The sequence below is a fragment of the Haliotis cracherodii genome, unplaced genomic scaffold, assembly GCF_022045235.1.
Source record: "Haliotis cracherodii isolate W230 unplaced genomic scaffold, xgHalCrac1.p SCAF_8, whole genome shotgun sequence".
Taxonomy (NCBI): domain Eukaryota; kingdom Metazoa; phylum Mollusca; class Gastropoda; order Lepetellida; family Haliotidae; genus Haliotis; species Haliotis cracherodii.
The window spans coordinates 6,622,661-6,630,053 of NW_027266341.1; the positions used below are offsets into that span (position 1 = coordinate 6,622,661).

The 7,393-nt window shown below is 42.9% G+C and overlaps 1 pseudogene; it reads left to right on the plus strand.

Annotated features, from left to right (window-relative positions):
- The first annotated feature begins 716 nt into the window (after nucleotides 1–716).
- On the plus strand, nucleotides 717–3,269 carry LOC139450463 (uncharacterized; annotated as a pseudogene).
- The last annotated feature ends 4,124 nt before the right edge of the window (nucleotides 3,270–7,393 follow it).

Consider the following 7,393-nt stretch of genomic DNA (forward strand, 5'->3'; position numbering starts at 1 on the left):
TGCCGGTAAAAGGCGACTATGCTTGTCGTAAAAGGCGACTAACGGGATCGGATGGTCAGGCTCGTTCCAATTGCGTGGATCGATGCTCATGATATCAATCACTGGATTGTCTGGTCGAGACTCGATTATTTACAGACCGCCGTCATATAGCTGGAATATTGCTGAGTGCGGCGTAAAACAACAAACCAACCAACTAACCAATATATGATATGATGATTTACCCCTCTGATGATATGATGATCAACACAACAATTTTCTTCGAAGTCCAAGATATCCAGCTACTGTTGCCCCAAACCGGAAAAAAACGCCTTCAGATAGGAAGTGCATATATATTTGTGTGGCGGTGAACGCTAACAATATGTGAACATGGGCTCTCAGATAGGAATTGTTGTCATCAGGCTGAGCAAGTTATAGACACGTGTATATGCTTTCTGGGACCGAGCGTAATCTGCATTTAGATTTAATAAAGTAGCGCCAAGCATAGTACTTTTCTTTTCCGATGATTGTGTAATCCTCAGTTCAAATGACCGGTTTATGCTTGTTATTGATAATTGTAATCCTCTGGATTCATCAAATGTCGATGTGTCATGCGGATATTGAAAGCGAAACGAACATTGAGGAAGCAAAACCACGGCTGCAAGACGGTGTTATTCAGTGAACAAAACATCGCAGCTATACCAAACGTCCTCGCTGTTTACTCCAGCTTCACCTTCGTAATGAGATTACTGGTTCTCACCTTCGCTGTTCTGTTTGAGATATCATCAGGTGAGAGTATTTATCAGGTATATTATCTGAGCGACTTAGAAATTGTTGTGGATAAATGAGGGTAAAACAGAATTAACGAGAGTGACAACGCTTTGTTCATTACTTTCAGGGACAGACTTCTGCTCAATAAGTGAGACTGTTGTAGTCTGTCATCCATGCTCGGTGATGTGTCCTGGACGGGAAGAGAAGTGCTTCAGATGCCCAGATGAATGCGGAGAAGGTTGCAGATCTACTTGTGGGGACAGGTGTCTACACGGAGCGTGTCATTACACAGACAATGCACAACTTCAGTGTTCTCAAGGATGTAAAGAAGGATGGGCAGGGATATCCTGTCAAGAAGGGTGTCCGCCCAACTGCGTTCTGTGTGATCAATTCAGTTCCACGTGTCGGTCGTGTGTGGAGGGGTACCAAGGTGACAGATGTACCCACATCACACCTACAGAGGCTGAACACAGCCCAGGCACAGGGACCCCCACAAGTGAGCACGAGATAACACAAGGTGAGACAGAGAGCACAGAATCAACCATCACAGCCACCAGCAATGTGAACTGTGTAAAAGAAGATCCGGCAACTGGAGCGACTTCCAACAGGAGTGAGGACAGAAATCTGAGATTGAACTGCAGTGACCAAAGTGATTCAAGTAGGTGCAATTACTTAACATTGATTTACATTTTACACGTGCATCTGGGAAAATAAGTACATAAATATGTTGTTATGTGTGCTGCATTACGAGATTAGGGGCCTGTGGGTCATAGGAAACAGGATATTAATAGTATTTAATTAAAAAGTCCATAAACACGTTTGACATCAATCAATTTGACGGGTTAAGAGTCAGTCTGCCTGGAGAGCGGAAGGTCTGTGGTTTGATTCCCAGTTGGGTCATACTAAATACATTAAATTTGTTTGTTGTTTAACGCTGCACTCAGCAATATTCCAGCTATATGACGGCGGTCTGTAAATAATCGAGTCTCGACCAGACAATGCAGTGATTGACATCATGAGCATCGATCTACGCAATTGAGATATGATGACTCTATACATGATTATATTCCAACAGGAACAACAGACCTACACCCTTTGCCTCTATGGCAGGGAATTAACATTGGCATCGGTCTGGCAGTTGCTGTGGTTCTTCTTCTAATCTGCGGTGCCATTAGATATAAACCTGTACAAAGTGCACGGAAACCTTAAACGGTAACTTGTTTCTGTTATATTGTCTCTTTTAATTCTGAGTGAGAGAGTGAGTGAAAGTTTTTCAACGCCGAAGTCATTAATAATTCAAGCATATTACTGCGGCATGTTTATAATTTGGACCAGGCAAACCAGTGACTGATTGCATGAGAATCAGTCCACTCAGCACTTGAGGTTAAAGGTTAAAGTCTACCCCGGAGTCTCAATGATGATATCAGAAAAAAATCATCACAATTTGCCGGCATATGTACTATGCCAAAACATTAGGGGATATTTTGTTTTGAGGTGAAAGAACAGAAAATTACACCAATGTCTGGCAATGAAAGTAAGTGATTTATGTGGCAAGGCCCCGAGGAAATCAACTCCCAAACACAACAGTTTGTCATGAAGCACGTGACCTCGGACAGGGGGTGCAAGGGTTGGTATGACAGATTCACCATTGTTACCAATCATTAATAAAGCAACAACATTGATCATGCGACGTTTGCAACATGCTAAACGTTTATATCTTATGCATTCCCTACATGTAAATACAGCTTGCAACTGCCCAACTCCAAAGTTCACATGTCTAATAAACAAGTTCTATTGTTTCTTGTTTGACGCTGCACTGAGCTAAATGACGGCGCTCTGTAAATAATCGGGCGTTTTGCCGGTCTCTAAAGTCTGTCATTTAAGGGGGCGGTCGGGTAGCCTAGTGGTTAAAGCGTGAGTCGTCATGCCGAAGACCCGGGTTCGATTAATGGGTACAATGTGGGAAGCCCATTTCTGGAGTCCCCCGCAGTGATATTGCTGGAATATTGCTAAAAGCGGCGTAAAACCATACTCACGCACTCACGCACTCACTGTCTTTTCTCCTTACAGCGAACATGCGTTGCGTAATAAAAGTTCATGGACCTTCAGACGTAGGTGATGCACAGAGCCACGAAAGGTTAACAGTCAAATTACTATCTCATCCTACTGGGTACCCATTCACTGCTGGTTGGACAGACATATTGCGAACATAGTCACTTGCCTAAGGAGACACCACATGTGTCACATGTGCTTCAGTTCGGCAGGAACGAAGCCCTAATAATCCCCAGTAGTCGAGCTGCTGAACCAATAATTAGTTAATCCTAACATTTGCTTGTGTTTCAGAGACACTGAAGAGGCCATTGATCAACCAGTCCCAGCTCGCCCAAGTCAGGTTGCCATTGTGGATGAGGACAGGGAATCAAGAATATATTCCTACGTTGTTGTCAAGGGAAATTGCTAGCAGGCAACATTCTCATTACCAGTTTGATCATCACAAGAAAAAATAGTAATAATGTTGATGTTCACGGGGCAGAAGTAAATAACTCAACAATAAACATGGCTGCTGTCGTCTAAAACTTCACCCCTGAGTTTTGTCTTCCGTCTCCACCCTGAGCTACCATCCGAGGGCAAAATCTAAACTCTTGGACATATCTGTAAATAATATTCCTTATTGGCGCAATGGATTGTTTTCACTTTATAAGTATTAAGCATACATGCAGCTTTCTTCGTTGATTAATCATCACCATATTTCGGGATTCTATTCTAAGTGGCGAGGACTATGGGCTCCTCAATTGTTTCCTAATATTTCACAAACCTGATATCAAAATGGAAGCAACTGGGAGCAATATTCGCAATATGAAGGGAAAGTCGAGACGGTTCGTTTGCCAGGGAATGGACACTGGTTGTTCTCTCGCGTTTGTTTTTTAACTGGAAGAAGGAAATAACTCCTTGCAATATATCTTTTTTTAAATACATGACTCGAAACGATTATTGATTTGTCTTCTTCGTTGTGTCCTTATTATCAGAACACTTTCCGGGTGTGTTCAGATTCAGCTGTGTAATTAATACTGTCGGTCTACCGTCCGGGTAATTCCACATACATGCATTTACATATTCAGGTTGGCCCAAAGTTGAGAAAAGCTGTAATTAATGCTAACAGCATTCATAAGGCTAAACAGTGGCTAAAACGACTTGAATACGGGTGTTTGCATCGTAAATGAAAAAATTATGAAAAATGTAATTCTTCTCTAGTAGCTTAAGGAGAACGCTTCACTTGTCTCTTGTATCAGCTGGATGCTGACATATTGAAAAATGGAATATTCTACGATCTTCCCCTAAAGTAATAGAACTCAGCGGAGTGTTATTGTACACCTCCGGCCCGTATACAGTGGTTAAGGTCATGTCACATTTACAGTACAACACATATTTTAAGGACCCGTGAAGATTCCGGGGTAGAATAGGTCTTCAGCAACCCATGCTTGCCGTAAAAGGTGACTATGCTTGTCGTAAAAGGCGACTAACGGGATCGGGTAGTCAGGCTTGCTGACTTGGTTGATGCATGTCATCGATCCCACTTGCGTGGATCGATGCTCATGATGTCAATCACTGGATTGTCTGGGCCAGACTCGATTATTTTACAGACCGCCGTCATATAGCTGGAATATTGCTCAGTGCTGTGTTCAACAGCAAACAAACTAACAAAATTATTTTAAGAATCCCTTTTTCTACACGTCATGACCTGATGTGTGTGCAAGGTTATGTAGAGTTTTATATTGCGAGAATGGGAGTTTTCCACAAAGGAGTTTCTGTAGACATTTGGCAAGTAAAGACCTCGGATAAACCTTTGTCTCAGCAGTCTTTATTCAAGTTAAAAGGAAATTCCTCTTCAACACTAAGACTCACCCTAAGAGGGTATGTAAGTCCCACATCATTCAAAGTATTTTTATGCATGCCAGAAATTTAAAACGTAGTATTTTTGTCATTTTAATATAAGGCTTAACTGGTAAACTATCGCCAGTGACTGAAGAGTTGATATGAATCCTGTCAGGGTCCATGCAGGGAGAAAAGGTACTGTAAGTCCCCATGGTCCCAGAATGGTGATCTCCCTTTAGTTACTGACGATCTCTAGCCCATTTTTATATTGTGTTGTTCACTTATTTTTTCTACTTTTAGATGTTCCTCAGCTAGTTTTAAATCTTATCTGTGATATCTAGTTATCATACTGTCCTTCGATGACAGGTTTTCATAAAGTCTAAATATGTGTATATTTAATGTATAACTTCTCGTCACGGTATGGCTGAAATATAGCCGATGTGACGATAAATATTAACTCACTCACTCAACACTAAGACACAATATGCAGATGTTTAAGCAATTCTCATTTGACAATCTTCTGCCATTGTTTTAATATTGCACGATATTCTCACGTGCACGGTTGGTCCAGTAGTCTGAAGTGCAGAGTTGAGTACCTTTGGCGTGCACGAAACCTATGATCGTAACAATACAATTTAAATACGTGAGACGGGGGTGGGGATGGGTAACAATACAACTTAAGTACGTGAGACAGGGGTGGGGATGGGTAACAATACAACTTTAGTACGTGAGACGGGGGTGGGGATGGGTAACAATACAACTTTAGTACATGAGACGATGGTGGGGATGGGTAACAATACAACTTTAGTACGTGAGGCGGGGGTGGGGATGGGTAACAATACAACTTTAGTACGTGAGACGGGGGTGGGGATGGTTAACAATACCATTTTAGTACGTGAGACGGGGCTGGGGATGGGTAACAATACAACTTTAGTACGTGAGACGAGGATGGGGATGGGTAACAATACAACTTTAGTAAGTGAGACGGGGGTGGGGGTGGGTAACAATACAACTGTAGTACGTGAGACGGGGGTGGGGGTGGGTAACAATACAACTTTAGTACGTGAGGCGGGGGTGGGGATGGGTAACAATACAACTTTAGTACGTGAGACGGGGGTGGGGATGGTTAACAATACCATTTTAGTACGTGAGACGGGGCTGGGGATGGGTAACAATACAACTTTAGTACGTGAGACGAGGATGGGGATGGGTAACAATACAACTTTAGTAAGTGAGACGGGGGTGGGGATGGGTAACAATACAACTTTAGTATGTGAGACGGGGGTGGGGATGGGTAACAATACAACTTTAGTACGTGAGACGGGGGTGGGGATGGGTAACAATACAACTTTAGTACGTGAGACGGGGCTGGGGATAGGTAACAATACAACTTTAGTAGGTGAGACGGGGGTGGAGATGGGTAACAATACAACTTTAGTACGTGAGACGGGGTGGGGATGGGTAACAATACCATTTTAGTACGTGAGACGGGGCTGGGGATGGGTAACAATACAACTTTAGTACGTGAGACGAGGATGGGGATGGGTAACAATACAACTTTAGTAAGTGAGACGGGGGTGGGGATGGGTAACAATACAACTTTAGTACGTGAGACGGGGGTGGGGATGGGTAACAATACAACTTTAGTACGTGAGACGGGGGTGGGGATGGGTAACAATACAACTTTAGTACGTGAGACGGGGGTGGGGGTGGGTAACAATACAACTTTAGTACGTAAGGCGGGGTTGGGGGTGGGTAACAATACAACTTTAGTACGTGAGGCGGGGGTGGGGATGGGTAACAATACAACTTTAGTACGTGAGGCGGGGATGGGGATGGGTAACAATACAACATTAGTACGTGAGGTGGGGATGGGGATGGTAACAATACAACATTAGTACGTGAGGTGGGGATGGGGATGGGTAACAATACAACATTAGTACGTGAAGCGGGGGTGGGGATGGGTAACAATACAACTTTAGTACGTTAGACGGGGGTGGAGATGGGTAACAATACAACTTTAGTACATGAAACGGGTGGTGGGAATGGGTAACTATACAATTTAGTACATGAGGCAGGGATGGAATTCGCTTACAATACAAATATAGTACGTGAGGCGGGAGTATGGGGTGGGGATAAATACAATCGTAATACGGGGTGGAGATGGGTTAATAACATAAATGTAGCACGGGTTTTAAATACAAATGTAGTATGGGTCATCAAACATACGTAGTATGGGTAGTGATATGAATACAAATGTATGACGGATGGCAATATCAATATACCTATAGTACGGGTCAGACTCGCTGACTTGGTTGATGCATGTCATCGATCCCAATTGCGCGGATAGATGCTCATGATATCAATCACTGGATTGTCTGGTTCAAAGTCGATTATTTACATATCGCCGTATTTCATATATCTGAAATATTGTTGATTGCGGCATTAAACAATAAACCAACAACGTTAGTCGCCTTTACGAACGGGATCAGGTGCGGCGTTTAAACAACAAACAAACAAACTCAAGGAAGTACACCACACATATCGTCCTACATCACAACCTTGTCATTTCTATTTACTCAGATTTTGTGTACGACCTTTTATCAGACGTCTGCTCCCGTTCCCGAGGGCGCGGAAAAAGGAAATATTTTAAGTCAGACTCTTGTAACCAACAGTTTCTGTTCTTAAATGAATAACAAAAACCTACCCGATGACCTGTGTGTGTGTGTGTGTGAGAGAGAGAGAGAGAGAGATCGGGATGAGAGAGTGGTTC